General features: G+C 52.7%; 1 pseudogene; it reads left to right on the top strand.

Moving 5' to 3' along the window:
• Positions 1–3,321: 3,321 nt before the first annotated feature.
• On the top strand, positions 3,322–5,583 carry LOC119316508 (annotated as a pseudogene).
• The last annotated feature ends 9,846 nt before the right edge of the window (positions 5,584–15,429 follow it).

Genomic DNA, 15,429 nt, shown 5'->3' with positions numbered 1-15,429 from the left:
ACGCCCGCAAGTTGTTCGACAGTTTGCCAAGGTACAAAAATGGACTCCGCCAACGAGTTCTTTTTCCACAATTTCATTTGCGACTCCGACGATTCTTCGTCCAACGACGAGGAGGAGATATTGGCTGTCGTGTTGGTCCATCACCACCTCAACAACCAGCGGACGTTGTTCCGTGGCTCCATTCCGGGCCACCTTCCGACGTTGAATCGTAACCGAGAGAGCGGGCATTTCCTTCTCTGGAAGGACTACTTTGATACAACAAACCCATTGTTCAAACATCACAAATTCCGTTGCCACTTCCGTATGAGTAGGCATGTTTTCAACCGTATTAGAGAGGGAGTGGTCGGCTATGATGACTACTTCGAGTGCAAAGAGTATGCCGTCGGCAAGATTGGTTTCTCCTCTTATCAGAAATGCACTGCCGCCATTCGAATGCTTGCATACGGAGTGCCCGGTGATCTCATTGACGAGTGTGACTGTATGTGCGAGTCTACATGCGTAGAGTCCCTGTATAAGTTCTGCAAGGATGTGATTGCTGTGTTTGGCCCTGAGTACTTGAGAGAGCCGACAGCTGCAGATACAGCCCGTTTGTTGGCGATGAATGCTAGCAGGGGCTTCCCGGGGATGCTTGGCAGCATAGACTGCATGCACTGGGAGTGGAAGAACTGCCCTTCTGCTTGGCAAGGGTAGTATAAGGGACATGTCAGGGCTTGCACTGTCATACTAGAGTCCGTGACGTCTCAAGATCTCTGGATCTGGCACTCTTTCTTTGGCATGGCTGGATCACACAATGATATCAACGTGCTTCAGCGCTCGCCGGTGTTTGCTAGGCTTGCCGAAGGCAACAGCCCACCGGTGAACTTTACTGTCAACGGCCACAACTACGAAAAATGGTACTATTTGGGTGACAGTATCTATCCTCAGTGGACCACTATTGTAAAGACAATACCCAACCCCGTTGGAGAGAAAAGAAAAAGATTTACCCAAGAGCAAGAGAGTGCTAGAAAAGATGTCGAGCGTGCCTTTGGTGTTTTGCAATCTCGACGGGGCATCGTTCGGTATCCTGCTAATACTTGGAGCACGCAGAAATTATCGGATGTGATGACTGCTTGTGTGATCATGCACAATATGATTAGAAGACGAGCGCCCGGAACGTCTGTACGATCAAGACTTTTAGTTTCAGGGTGAGAATGTTGTGCCTGAGCATGGAGTAGCGGCAACATTTGAGCGGTTCACTCAGTTTCATGAAGACATGCGCGATTGGGAAACTCACGTGCAATTGCAAAATGATTTGGTTGAGTATATGTGGACTCATGTTGGCAACCAATAGATGTATCTTCTTTTATTCGTTTGTAAAACTATGTGAAACATTTTTATTTATTTTTTGGCCTGTAACTATACTATTTATTTGAGCGGAATATTTTGTTTGTTAAATTTTTATTTCACAATATGTTGAATACAATGCAAAATTGAGCGGCCAGCCGGCCACGCCTGCACATATGGATCGGCGCGTTGGACGCGCTGTCGACCCATATAAAAAACAGGACGAAGGTCGGACGGGCGGCCGACCCAAACAGACAAAAAACGAACGAAATCGCCGTCCGTTGGGTCGGCCCGTTGGAGTTGCTCTTATCTGGTTTTTTAAAAAATTACTGGTCATGACGCGGCAGGTACGTGGGAGGAGCTAGACTGAAGTACTGAACTGAACTAGCAGTAACACAATCAGCGAGTGGCATATGCAACAGCAGCTGAGTAGTAGTACTGGTGGGAAAGTATCTAGTGCTCCCAGGTCTAGGATGCTCCCGGTGCTTCGATGCGAAAAACATTTTTTAAATATTCAAAAAATTCTAAAAAAAATGCAGCACATCGACGGAACATCGATGTCTCTTGTCACAAAATTTCATATCAAAATTCAAAACATTGCTTGAGATAAAAAAGATAAATTTGACATCAATGTAATAATGAGCCAAAACTAAAGCCCAACATATGTTATGTATAAAAATTTGTCATTTTTGTATCTCAAGCAATGTTTTGAATTTTGATTTGAAATTTTGTGACAAAAGACATTGATGTTTCATCGATGTGCTGCATTTTTTTTAGAATTTTTTGAACATTCTAAAAATGTTTTTCAAACATTTAGAGCATCAGGAACACCCCAACCCTGAAAGCACTAGATACTTTCCCTAGTACTGGTAGATCTGAGTTTTGCTACAGTTACGGACTCAATTATATGGACTACAACCTACAGGCTGATGTGTGTACGGCCGATTGAATATCAGGGGAGCCCGCAGTTGAAGTCAGAGGGACGGGGGAGATTAATGTGGCGACACGTAGTCCCGTACGCCTTTTTCGTGACTATTTGCCCGTAAGTCTAGGATTTTCGGGTAGATCTTGCTGGTGAGGCTGCCGGGCAAACGCGTCAGTTTCCGCGAAGGCACGGAGCTCAGGGACAGGTGTCCCACCACTCCCGTCGCTCGCAATCGCACCGGCGTTTATTCCGTCCGCCCGTCACTGTCACGGGTCCATGACCGTTCCTCCCTCCGCGTTTGCAGGTGCAGGTCGTCGTCCACTAGCGAGAGTTGCTTTGAATATTGAACGCGGCGATTGGCCAATGAAGATGGTCATCATACGCCATGTCCAACTTTCCTTGCACCTGGCCGGATGGAAGGCTCGGATGGTAGAATTTTCGTATCTTCAGAAGTTCAGACATGTAGGTGCCGCATCTGGTCTGCGGCTATGCTCGGGAATAATCTTGCTTCCCGAAAGGGATTAATTTGGTAAACCAGGCAAATCAGAAGCCTTTGATGGTCGAATCTGATTGCTCCGTGGTGCGCGTCTTCACTTCCAGTAGAAATGGTGTGAATCCTACCATAAAAGCTATACATAAAAATAATACTTCTTTTATAAAAAAATATAAAAGGTTTAGATCACTAAAAAAGAGTGATAGTATTGTTATTCCCTCTATAAACTAATATAAAAGCGTTTAGATTACTAAAATAATGATCTAAATACTTTTATATTAATTTACGGAAGGAGTAGTTGGGACCACAATACCTGAGCTTATGTAAAGTATTCGTTATGTTGTTAACTGAACAAGAGAAATGATCAAATGAAAGACTCAAAGGAGAGCGAAAGGTTTGATGATTGACTCCCCATCCCAGTTGACCTGCGTTCTGGCTCCAGCTGCACATCCCTTCACCTGCCCGCCGCCACCCATGGAAAAACTGTAGAAGCGACGACCTTTGACTCCGTCCAACCATCTCACCACACATTACCCGACCGACCGAGCACGGCACACCCCCATCCCTGGCGTGCCCACTCATCATCGTTTGACTCCTCATCCCCTTTCCAAGAAGCGCAACCGAAGCAATGCCCGCTCCGACGCGCCCGCGCGGGCTCGCCGCCGCCGGCAGGGCGGCGCTCGCGATCCTCGTCCTCCTCGCCGTCGCCGCGCCTCGGTGCCGCGTCGCGCGCGCGCAGCAGCAGTACGAGGCCAACAAGCAACTCAACTGCTACGGCACCAACGACAGCTCCGTGCTTGGCTACACCTGCAACGCCACCGCCGCGGCCCGCCCCTGCGCCTCCTACGTCGTCTTCCGCTCCTCCCCGCCCTACGACTCGCCCGTCACCATCTCCTACCTCCTCAACGCCATCCCGGCCGCCCTCGCAGGCGCCAACGCCGTGCCCACCGTCTCTCCGGTCGCCGCCTCCCGCCTCGTCCTCGCGCCGCTCAACTGCGGCTGCGCGCCCGGCGGCTACTACCAGCACAACACGTCCTATACCATCCAGTTCAGCAACGAGACCTACTTCATCACCGCCAACATCACCTACCAGGGCCTCACCACCTGCCAGGCCCTCATCGCGCAGAACCCCAACCACGATAGCCGCAAGCTCGTCGTCGGGAACAACCTCACCGTGCCGATCCGCTGCGCGTGCCCCTCGCCGGCGCAGGCCGCCTCCGGGGTCAGGCACCTGCTCACCTACCTCGTCACGTGGGGCGACGGCATCGCCGACATCGCCGCCCGCTTCCGCGTCGACGCCCAGGCGGTGCTCCACGCCAACAACCTCACCGACAGCGAGAACATATACCCCTTCACCAATCTGCTCATCCCGCTCAAGAGCGAGCCCACGCCGGACATGCTCGTGTCGCCGGCGCCACCGCCAGCACCGGCGCCACCGCAGGCCCAGCAGCCGCCGCCGTCTGGAGGGTCGGGCAGCGGGAAGGGTGTTGCCGTCGGGGTCGGTGTTGGTGTCGGCGTTCTTGCGCTGGCGGGACTTCTTGGCCTGATGTTCTTATGTGTCCGGCGGCGGCGGCGACCGCGGCCAGGCGTTGTGGAAGACGGTCATCCAGGGAAGGGCGTTCTGGACGTGCCCTCGTCTGCCGATTACGACCCTCTTGCCTCGGGCAAGCATACGTCCTCGGCTACGACGAACTCCTCGTCATCGTCGGCGTTTGTGTCCACCGACGCGCGCGCGGTGGTGGAGTCCCTGACTGTGTACAAGTACTCGGAACTCGAGAAGGCGACGGCAGGGTTCTCGGAGGACCGGAGGGTCAAGGACGCGTCCGTGTACCGCGCGGTGATCAACGGCGACGCGGCGGCCGTGAAGCGTGTGGCCGGCGATGTGAGCGGCGAGGTGGGCATCCTGAAGCGCGTGAACCACTCCAGCCTCGTCCGCCTCTCCGGTCTCTGCGTCCACCACGGCGACACCTACCTCGTCTTCGAGTTCGCGGAGAACGGCGCGCTCAGCAACTGGCTCCACGGCGGCGGCGACACCCTCGTGTGGAAGCAACGCGTGCAGGCGGCGTTTGACGTCGCCGACGGTCTCAATTACCTCCACCACTACAGCAACCCGCCGTGCGTGCACAAGAACCTTAAGAGCAGCAACGTCCTCCTCGACGCCGACCTCCGCGCCAAGGTGTCAAGCTTTGCGCTGGCGCGGTCGGTCCCCACGGGCGTTGATGGCGGCGACGCGCAGCTCACCCGCCACGTCATTGGCACCCAGGGGTACCTGGCCCCGGAGTACCTGGAGCACGGCCTCATCACGCCCAAGCTCGACGTTTTCGCCTTCGGCGTCATCCTCCTCGAGCTGCTGTCCGGGAAGGAGGCGACGTTCGACGGCGGCGCCAAAAGAGGGGAGACGCTGCTGTGGGAGTCCGCGGAGGGGCTGGTCGTCGACGGCGAGGACGCGCGCGGCAAGGTGCGGGCATTCATGGACCCGCGGCTGAACGGCGACTACCCGCTGGACCTCGCCGTCGCCGTGGCGTCGCTGGCGGTGCGGTGCGTGGCGAGGGAGCCCCGGGGGGGGGCCGTCCATGGACGAGGTGTTCGTGACGCTGTCGGCGGTGTACAACTCCACGCTGGATTGGGATCCCTCGGATTACAGCAACTCCCGCTCTTCGATCGTCGGGAGATAGTATAGGAGTACTCAGCAAAGGTGTCTTTTCTGTTATGGACAGATTATTTTGTGCAGGGCAAAATCACTTTCTTTTTAGTTGAAGAGTGCAAACTCACTTGATGTGTAATCTGTTGGTGTAACGAGAGTAAATGTGATTCGAGTCATGTATAGTACTTCATTTCAATATATTTTTTCGAAAGTACGCCAACAGCATACCATATTTTTATAGAAGAAGAAGAAAGCATGATTACAGGAAGTGTGGTTTAAATGCGAACATTCGGCACACACGGATACACCAACACCAACACCACCCAGTCTACAGCTAAACTAACTCCTCATAAAACCTTGTAGACCACCAACACCACCTACCGCCTGCGACCACTCGGCTACCTCAGTTAACGTACAAGTAACAAGCTCCATGGGATTTTTTTGTTGATCTATCCTATTAAAGACTCTTGCATTTCTCTGTTTCCACAGAGCCCATAGAACCGCCGTGACTGTGGTGTCGAAACCTCTCCTGTCCGCCCATAGAAAGCTTTTTCGTGGTCGTAGCCACCATTCTAGGGTATTCTCATTAGCGAGTGATTGAGGGGTGTCAATCTGCAGGGTGTCCCATGTCCTATACCAGACCTCCCGAGCGTACGGACACTGTAGGAGAATATGATCAGCATTATCCTCAGCCTGCAAACACGTGTAGCATGCAGAACTCCCATCTTGAAGCCCATGCCCAGCCCTCCTGTCTGACGTCCATATCATGTACTGCATTGCAAGCCAAACAAAGTTTTTGCACTTAAGAGGGCCCCAGCTTTTCCAGACACACTTTGCCAGGAGGGATTTAGGCCATCCATTGCAGAGGCTGGAATAGACTGACTTGGCCGAGTATTGTCCAGACGATGAACACGTCCATTTGAAGGCATCCTGCTCGGTCGGACGTCTGCGCACAGTCGCCATCGCATGGCAGAGATGCATGCATTGCATTTGAGCCATGAAAGATATCTCAATTTGACAATCCTCCATCCATTTGTTGTTAAGCAATGCCTGCTGCACCGTTCTGGTATTAATCACCCTCGCCTGGACCGTCATAAGCAGGAGAGGAGCAATGTCAGCTACTGCATATCCGTGTATCCACTTGTCCCGCCAGAACAGAACGCTATCACCCGTGCCAACTTGAGTATGAACCAGACTATCGAACACCTCCCTCACCAATCTGTCCTAGACCATTGGTAGACCCTACCAAGGCCTCGCTGGCTCCGTACGCTTTAGCCATTCCCACCTGACCCTTAGAGCCAAAGATTGAAGTTGCAAGTTCTTCACTCCAAGCCCGCCGTGGCACTTAGGTCGACAGATTTTGTCCCATGCAACGAGGCATTACCCACCGTTAACCTTGTCCTTGCCAGCCCAGAAAAAGGATCTCATCCACTTGTTGATCTCCTCAAACACCCAGACAGGGGCTTCCACAATCATTAGGTGATGGATCGGCCTAGCAGAGATGATAGACTGCACCAGGATCAACCTTCCAGGTCATTGAATCAAACCTCTTTGCCAGGCAGGGACGAAGTACCTCACTTTATCCAACATGGGTTGCCATTCCGCGCGAGTCAAGTTCTTGATAGCAAGCTGTAGGCCAAGGTACCTACACGGGAATTCCGTTAAGTCACACTGGAGTAGTGCAGCCACCCTTTGTCTGTCCTCCATGTCACCTCTAATCACTATGGCCGACGACTTTCGGTAGTTCACCTTCAGTCCAGAGGCTTCGCCAAAAGCTTTTAAAGTCTCCTTCACAAAGCCGAGATCCATGATTGTAGGTTTGATAAACAGGGCTACGTCATCAGCGTAAATAGAGATCCTTTGCATGGTCGTGATCCCATGGAACGAGCTTAGCACACGAGCCGCCATGGCTCGCTGAACGAGTCTAGTTAGGACATCCATTGCGATGAAGAAGAGCAGAGGCGAGATAGGATCCCCCTGGCGCAACCCGCACGCGTGCCCAAAGCTCTTCCTAGCCACGCCATTTACGATCACTTTGGTGGTTGCAGTTTGCAGCAAGATCGCCACCCAAGTCATCCATCTCGTACCAAACCCTTTGGCAGTCATGACTTCAAACAGGAACGGCCATGACAATGAGTCGAAAGCCCTCGAAATATCAAGTTTCAGGAACACTCCGGGCGATTTGCGTGCATGAATTCTCCTTACCACTTGTCTAACTAGGAGGAAGTTGTCATGGAGGTGCCAACCTTTGATGAAAGCAGATTGATTGGCTTCAAGGATCATGTGCATCTGTTTTCTGAGGCGGTTGGCAAGGACTTTGGCAAATAGCTTAGGCATGCTATGTGTCAAACTTATTGGCCTGAAGTCCCCAATTTCTTCCGCATCCGGTTTCTTGGGTATGAGAATAATATGCGCTTTGTTCAACTTCCCAAAACCCCTCCCATCTCCCACGTAAAGCTTCATCATGACGGCCATGACATCCTTCTTAATGATTGGCCATGCCCGTTGACAGAAAGCTGCAATGTATCCGTCAGGTCTAGGGGCACGATCGGGGGGGAGCTCCTTGATGACCTCCCAAACCTTCTCCTCTGTTATAATGTTCTCCAGCTCCCAGAGGTCATGGCTCTGCACTCGAAGGTACTGCAAGTCCAAGGTGTGCTCTCTTGCCGTAGCCTGCCCAATAATCCTCTCGTACGCTTGGAAAAATGGCTCCTCCTTCTGCTCCTGATCCGTGATGATGACTCCCTCTGTTTTTATGTGCGTGATGAAGTTCTTCGCACGGCGCCCATTCGCGAATGCCTGGAAGAGTTTTGTGTTGGCATCTCCCTCCTTCAACCACTTCATTCTCGATCGTTGGCGATCAATGGTACGCTCCAACGCAGCCAAACCTAGGAGGGCTTGCTTTAGGCTTCGGCGCAGCCATAGTTCCTCACGGCCCAACGTCTGTCGCTCTTGAGCTATGTCCAGCTTGTGAATCACCAAGTTAGCCACCCTCATCAACAACTTGACATTGCCAACCTTTTTCTGCGCCCACGCCTGCAAATAGCTCGCAGTATTCCTGAGCAGAGCGTCGAGTCTCTTGTACAGGTCCACCATGTCATCGCTGCACGTCCAGGCCTCCCTCACCGCCTCATCAAATCCTTCAAGCTTCGTCCAGAACAACTCAAACCGGAAGCGCCGCTTGGGGCAGAAACTAGCACTAGTCGTGAGAAGTAGCGGCGCGTGATCCGAGACCCCAGTGGAAAGTGCTTGCAGTAGACAGTCCGTGTTGTCGAGCTCCCAGTCCACTGTCGTGAAAACTCTGTCAATCTTTGTCAGGGTTGGTGTTTCCCTCTCATCGGACCACATGTATCTTCGTCCGTGCATGTACATTTCCTTTAGCTCATGATCATCCATGAAATCTCTAAATCTTCTCATCATCCTTCTATTTATGTTGGAGTTGCTTTTATCCTCAGCTCGTATGATCATGTTAAAATCTCCAAGCAACATCCAAGGCCCCGGACATCCCAAGCGACAGTCCCTAATCTCTTGCAAAAAGATAGTTTTACTGTCGTCACCCTGTGGTCCGTACACCACCGTGATCCACCAAGGATCCCCCATCTTGAGATGCACCCTGCCCGTGAGGAAGTTGGCATTGAGCATGATGCTGTCCACCTTAAGCATCGCACTATCCCACGCCAGAAGAATACCTCCACAAGTGTCCACCACCGGTACATAGGCAAAGCCATCAAACGACGGCCCCAAGCATTGCATTACAACAAATTGGTCCATTACATCCATTTTAGTTTCTTGGAAACAAACCAAGTTAACTTTCACCGTTTGCACAAACTCCCTAATGGCCTTCCTCTTGGCTGGGTTGTTAAGGCCCCTCACATTCCAGCACAACACCTGCAGGTGTATATCCATGAAGGACATATACACTGCCCTCCAAGCTAGCTCTATAGTGTGAGCATAGTACGACCGCATTGTTTCCCTCCATGTCCTGCACAGTTGGCACTGCCTTGCCAAACAGCCCCGCAATGATCCTGATATGTTGCTCCCGCAGCGGGGAGTCAAACAAGGCCTGAAGTTCATGCACCATCCCATCATCCACCACCATGTATTCTGGCACCATTCCAAGCGCATGGAGTAGCACATTCTCTGCCGGGTTATCTCTGGTCCGGCTAGTGGAGGCCGTCTTCTTCGTTGCCCGAGTTGTGCGCTTGGGGGTAAAAGGTGTTGCCTCTGGCCTCAGCTTGGCCGCTTGTATCTCCTTAAGTAGTGGCGGCGCCAGCTTCTTTATAATGTTAGAGCAAAAGCCCTTGAGCTTGTTGTACGCCACTACCTCTTGTGCAGTCATTCCCACCATCTCTTCCGGGCCACCATGTAAAATCAATGCCTGCTGCTCCGATTCCACATTCACTAGTGTAGTGTTTACGTGCCCATTTCCCGTGCATGGGGGCGTCCCATCATGCATGAGCGTGCATGCACCAACGATTGGGCGCTCAGCTTGGGAAGATTCCCTAAGCTCCTGTAGCTCGGTCCCATTCCCGCTGGCCACATCCGCTGCTTTGTCCTCATCCTCCATCGAATCTCCCCCATGCATGTCCTTATCCCCTTCCTTGGAGACTGGGTTCGGCCTCTCTGTGCGTGGATTGGTGGGTGCCACCTCCGCCATAGTGACCTGACGATGCCTGGGCTCCACATGCTCCCCACCCGCACGTCCACCCAACAACGGTGGTTCCTTGAGATCGCCAACTGTCCGAGTCTCTGATCTGTCCAGCGGCATCACGGCCCCCACCGTATCAGCAGTCGCTATCCTATCTGATCCTCCAATGACCTGGCCCACCTGTGTTTCCGCGCCTGTCCCTTCCGGCCACAGAGACTGCGCTGTCTCCACCTGCCCAACGGTCCTCTCCGGGCTGGCCATGGGCACAATGATTGCTACCAGCTGGCTCCCCATTGCACCACCACTTCCATCCAATCCCACCTCTCCGTTCAAGTTGTGAGCACGCCTTGGTGATCCCATTTGCTGCGCAGCTGCTGATCTAGTCAATCGATCAAAAGCTGATGGTCTAATGGATAAACGCTCATGCACCGAACCGAATCTGCAGGGAGGGCCCCCGTCACCGGTTGCATGTGGGGGATTTTCCAGTCCTGCCCTTCGCCGGACATCACCGCGGCGACCGTTGTGCTCCGTGCACCACCACCATGGGCAAAGCTTCCTCCAGCTCCGGCTCCGCCCCTCTCGTCCCGCACTCCAAAGCGCCATTCTTTGCGCGATTTCACAAGTCCTCTACCGCCACCCATGCCCGATGTGTCAAGATCTTCCGGCAGTCCACTCTGCTAGCTGCCTGACGAAGCACCCAAGAACTGTGGCTCTTCTGCCGCTGTGTAATCCGAGATCTCATCCACGTGAATCAGCAACTTGTACTGGAGAAGGGTCGGCTCCATCAGTGGTGAACGCATCCCCGGCTCCAGCACCGCCAGCCACCGCAAGGACGGAATTTCCTCCGGTCACGCTGTCCACACCGTCAACCTAAACGCCGAGAGGTCTGAGCGAGAACTGGTCTCCGGCTCAATCATGTCCACCAGGCAGGATGACCCCAGCAGATTCTCCGCCACCTCCCGCTCCCAGGCATGCGGCGGAATCCCCTCCATCACGACCTTGGCCTTGAACTGGAACACTGCATGGATTGCCTGAGCCTGCTGAATCCACTGCGTGAAATACAGCCGAACTCCCCTATGCTCCATGACCGGCATGGTGCTCACCCGATTCTGATCCTCCACTCATGCAAACACAACAAGGAAGTCCTCCGGCCGGTGACGATGGATCGACACCCTTTCGGCCAAAATGCCAGCCTTGTCCTGGAGCGCCTCAACCACAAACTCCGGCGAAATCTCCCTCCTAGCGCCACCCGCGTACACCACCATGGCGAGCTGTAAGCGCCTTTCCAGATCGTCCATCGCCGGAGTGCGCCGAACGACACACAGCTCAGACGACACCATGGCCGTGTCCATCTGTATCTGCAACCTTGGGGCCGGGGGGAGGGGGCGCTGCGCACCTAGCCGCGGCCAGGCCTCCTCCGGGGCCCAGGCCGGGGGCTGCGGTGGCGGAAGCGAGCTGCTTGAGGGGGTTGCCGACCGCGAGGTTCGACGTGCCACCATGGCCACAGCCTGATGACGGAGCTCCGCCTCCGAGGTGGGACTGCGCGGCCGCTTGCAACCCCTGGTGCCATGCCCTTCCTCGCCGCACCTGATGCACACGATGGGGTTTGTGCAATCATGCCAGAAGTGGCCCTCCCGGAGGCACCGGAAGCAGAGTCCCTCCATATCAGGAGACATCTCACGGCGGGGGGAAGACGAAGGCGGGCGAGGGATTTCTTGGATAGCGGGGCCCTATCATGGCGGTGCCTCCACAGGGTTTTCTTGGATAGCGGGGCCGGAGCCCAAGGCTCCACCTGTTTGTGACCGCCCGCTCCATCGCCGGCAGCTGCAACTTCCGTCGCGAGCCTCGTCCCCGACGAGACCTCGTGACCACCTGCGGTGCCGGACGACTCCGAGCACGAGGAGATGCCGAGGCTAGAAACCACGGGCCGGTCCCCCGCGCGATGAGAGGACGCAGCCACCGAGTTGGGGCTAGAGGCCATGGAGCAACGCCCACGCCCGAAGAGGAAGGAGGGGGAGGACGAGAGGGGTTGGACGCTGTCGCCGGAGTGGCCGACGGCGGGAAGGGGTGGACGCTGGCGCCGGAGTGACGCGCAGCGGGGCTCTCGCTCTCGCTAGGCTCAAGTACTCCATTTCAAATTAAGTGTCCTGGTTTTAGCCATGTACCTTCTCGAGTGCACTTTTTAATTCTATTCAATTATTTATCATCTGTTGGTGTTGACAAGAGAACCCAAATTCATTGATTGGAAAGAATTGTTTATTTTTAGTTCCATGATTAAATTTGTTCCATATAATATTTTTTAAGTTAATTTGCTCCATATAATTACAAACCAGTTGTTGGATGCTCGTAGGACGTGTTTCGTTGCAATCTCCAATGGTAGCTGCATTTCATAGCCATCTCAACCCAGCTCGGTTGAACAAAAACAGGCAACAAACCAACATCTGCATGTTGCTTAGTTGACTGCATTGCATTAATGAGCACTTTTGGGTTGGCGGTTTCATTGCCTACATATGTGCTTAAGGGCCGAGCAGATGCAAACCACACCTGTTTGGTTGCGTACACGTTTGTGTTCTGCTCACCGTATTCAAATATGGTAGCCTTACCACCACATTAGCAGCAAAACAACAGGCAGAGCAAACAATAGACTAAGAGGCAATCAATGACAACAAATAGAACTACATCAAATTAAGATTGAGCTACGACATAGTTAAAGCTAGTAGGGGCCTCCCATGCCCCCTGCTTCACACCAGAGTGCTGATTCTGGCCAAAATATTAATAAGTTCACAACACTAGGTCAAACTATCACCATGACCACAAACTACTATAATAGTTCCATACTACGATTGTGACGATCTAGAGAGCGCAGGAGAATTCGCCAACGCAGCTGTGCTTGGTGCAACACACCCTGCACATGATCGAGCTATCGTGGTTATAGATCTGCACCTTCAGGCCTAGGCCAGAGGTCTGCACTATGATGAGGTCGCTGAGGACGATTCTGTGACGGCGACAGAAGTACTGCCAGCCCCGGCCAAGCACCATCTCCCCCTGGAAGTTCTGTACCTGAACTGAGAACTCGCAACACTTGTTGGCCAACAGCCTGGCGACGCGTGGGGACTTGATCACGAGCCACTCCTTCCTAGCCTCCTTGAACTTGGGCGGGATGACGAGCATGGCGAGATCCCCTTCGTCCTTGATCTGGGCGTAGAAACGAGCAGCTCTTGGGACCCCTCCTGGTGGCTGGTCCTCGAAGATTGTCCCCTTGAACGCAGCTGGCTCATGAAGGCGACCCTGCTAGGCGGGTCCATCTTCTTGAGCCAGCGGTTCGTGGGGATGAAGTCCATGGCACCCTCGGCGCCGACCACAACCTGAGCTCCTCGACCGGCCCTGTCCCACGCTGTCTTCATCACCTTGTCAGGTAAGATGATAAGGGTTAGTAACAGGCATTGGGATCAGACACTGATTAGTGGCACTTGTCGAAGAGAAAGTGTCACTGATGAGTGGCACTTGCTTATGAGCAACAACCACTGATCAATGTAGAAAAACATGATCTGTGGCACTTGCTCATGGGCAACAGCCACTGATTAGTGAACATCATGCCCATGATCTAAAGCTAGCATTCAAGTTGTGACCGCTTCCACATTTGGGAGCATGCTACATTGGTACTAGTACCTAACACTACAAGAAAAACACTTCCATGATGATACATGTTTGTCACAGTAGGTCGCTTTTTTTGTCATGCATGTACATCCATGACAAATTTATGACAGAATCAAGATAGTCATACCTGTGCTGTCGTAGAAGTGTTCCATGACATTACCAAAATTATCATCACGGAAGTGTCCACTTCCATGATGATAAATCACGCATCACAGAAGTGCTTTCATCAAGGGTGACCAACACATGGCATCCATCGTAACGGAACACCGTTAAGCTATCGGGTCGGGTTTTGGATCCGATAACCCGTTAACAGCCCCGACCAATGGGAAATTTCCACGTGTAAAATTCTTATTGGCCGGACAAAACACGTGTCAGCTCGTTAGTGGGTCAGATAGGCGCCTATGATACGTCAACACATGGCATGGCCCAACAGAGGCCCATTACTGTGAAAAGGCCGGCCCGTTTGACTTGGTCAAAAGGTGGCGGGCCGGCCCATGGAAAGCCTGTTAATGGCCTGTTCGCATATAGCCCATTTACAGCCCGCTAACCCAAGGCCCGTTACGCCCTATCCGAATTAGGCCCAGTAGCATCATCTGGGCCATCCAATATGATTCCAGCCCGTTTTCACTTCTGGCCCATGTATGGCCCATGACGTCTTTCGGCCCATATGAGGCCCTATGTAACTCTTGGCCTATTAACGGCCCGTGGTGAAACTGGCCCGTAATGAACAGTGTATCACTTTACACCCATTAACGGCCCATGGTGAAACTGGCCCGTTATTCCGTTGGGTCGTTTCTAGCCCATGTTATCTTTCGACCTTCTCAGAGCCCATTTATTCTTGGGCTCATTTCCAGCATTCGTTTACTTACGTCCCCGTTACTGTCATTTTTTGCTTGTGGGCCAAATTCAGCTCGTGGTTACAGTCGGCCCGTTTGTGGTCCGTTAATACGTTGGGCCATTTTCATAGCGTCATCAAATACGGCCTATTAACGATGGCCCGTTACGGTCGGCCCATGAACAGACGATTCCAACTCTAGCCCGTTTACGACCATAATGCGGCCTGTTATTGGCCCATGTTTGGCCAATCGATCATACGGCCCGTATAAGGCACATTGATGATACGGCCCGTAGAAGGCCCATTGTTTCTACGGCCTGTAGAAGGCCTACTGTTTCTACGGCCCGTAGAAGGCCCACTGTTTCTACGACCCGTAGGAGGCCTAGTGTCACTACAGTAAATATTAGCCCATGGTTATTGTGGCCTAGTTTAAAAAATAGGTTATTGCAGCCACTAGTTAACCGCGGAAAAAGAACTGCAATGACTACAAGCAAACAAATAAACAAGACAACAAGGAAATAAGTAAGCAAGCAACTAACGCTAGGCTATCACGGCTATTACACATATTACATCCACTGGGCATCAAAGTTTGCCACCAGTGCAAATATAGGGAACAAAGCAGCATATCATATACACTGGCCATCAAAATTGGCCACCAGTGCAAATAAACGCGGTAGCAAAACAAGAGCATAACTGAAACAACTTCAGAAGAGCTCAAGAAACGTTATCCTGGGTATCCACCATGCTGGCAATAAGCTTAGCAAGCTGATTAGCTTTGTCCTGTTTGGCGCTAAAATCCTCCAACGCTTGCTGTTGCACCAGAAAGTATGCATCTGAATGCTCCAGGGACTTCCGCAGTCCTTCCGCTTCTTGTGCAACACAGCTGATCGATGTCTTTCAGCTT

Source organism: Triticum dicoccoides, chromosome 6A (assembly GCF_002162155.2).
Source record: "Triticum dicoccoides isolate Atlit2015 ecotype Zavitan chromosome 6A, WEW_v2.0, whole genome shotgun sequence".
NCBI classification, from domain to species: domain Eukaryota; kingdom Viridiplantae; phylum Streptophyta; class Magnoliopsida; order Poales; family Poaceae; genus Triticum; species Triticum dicoccoides.
This window is presented reverse-complemented; position numbering and strand designations above follow the sequence as displayed.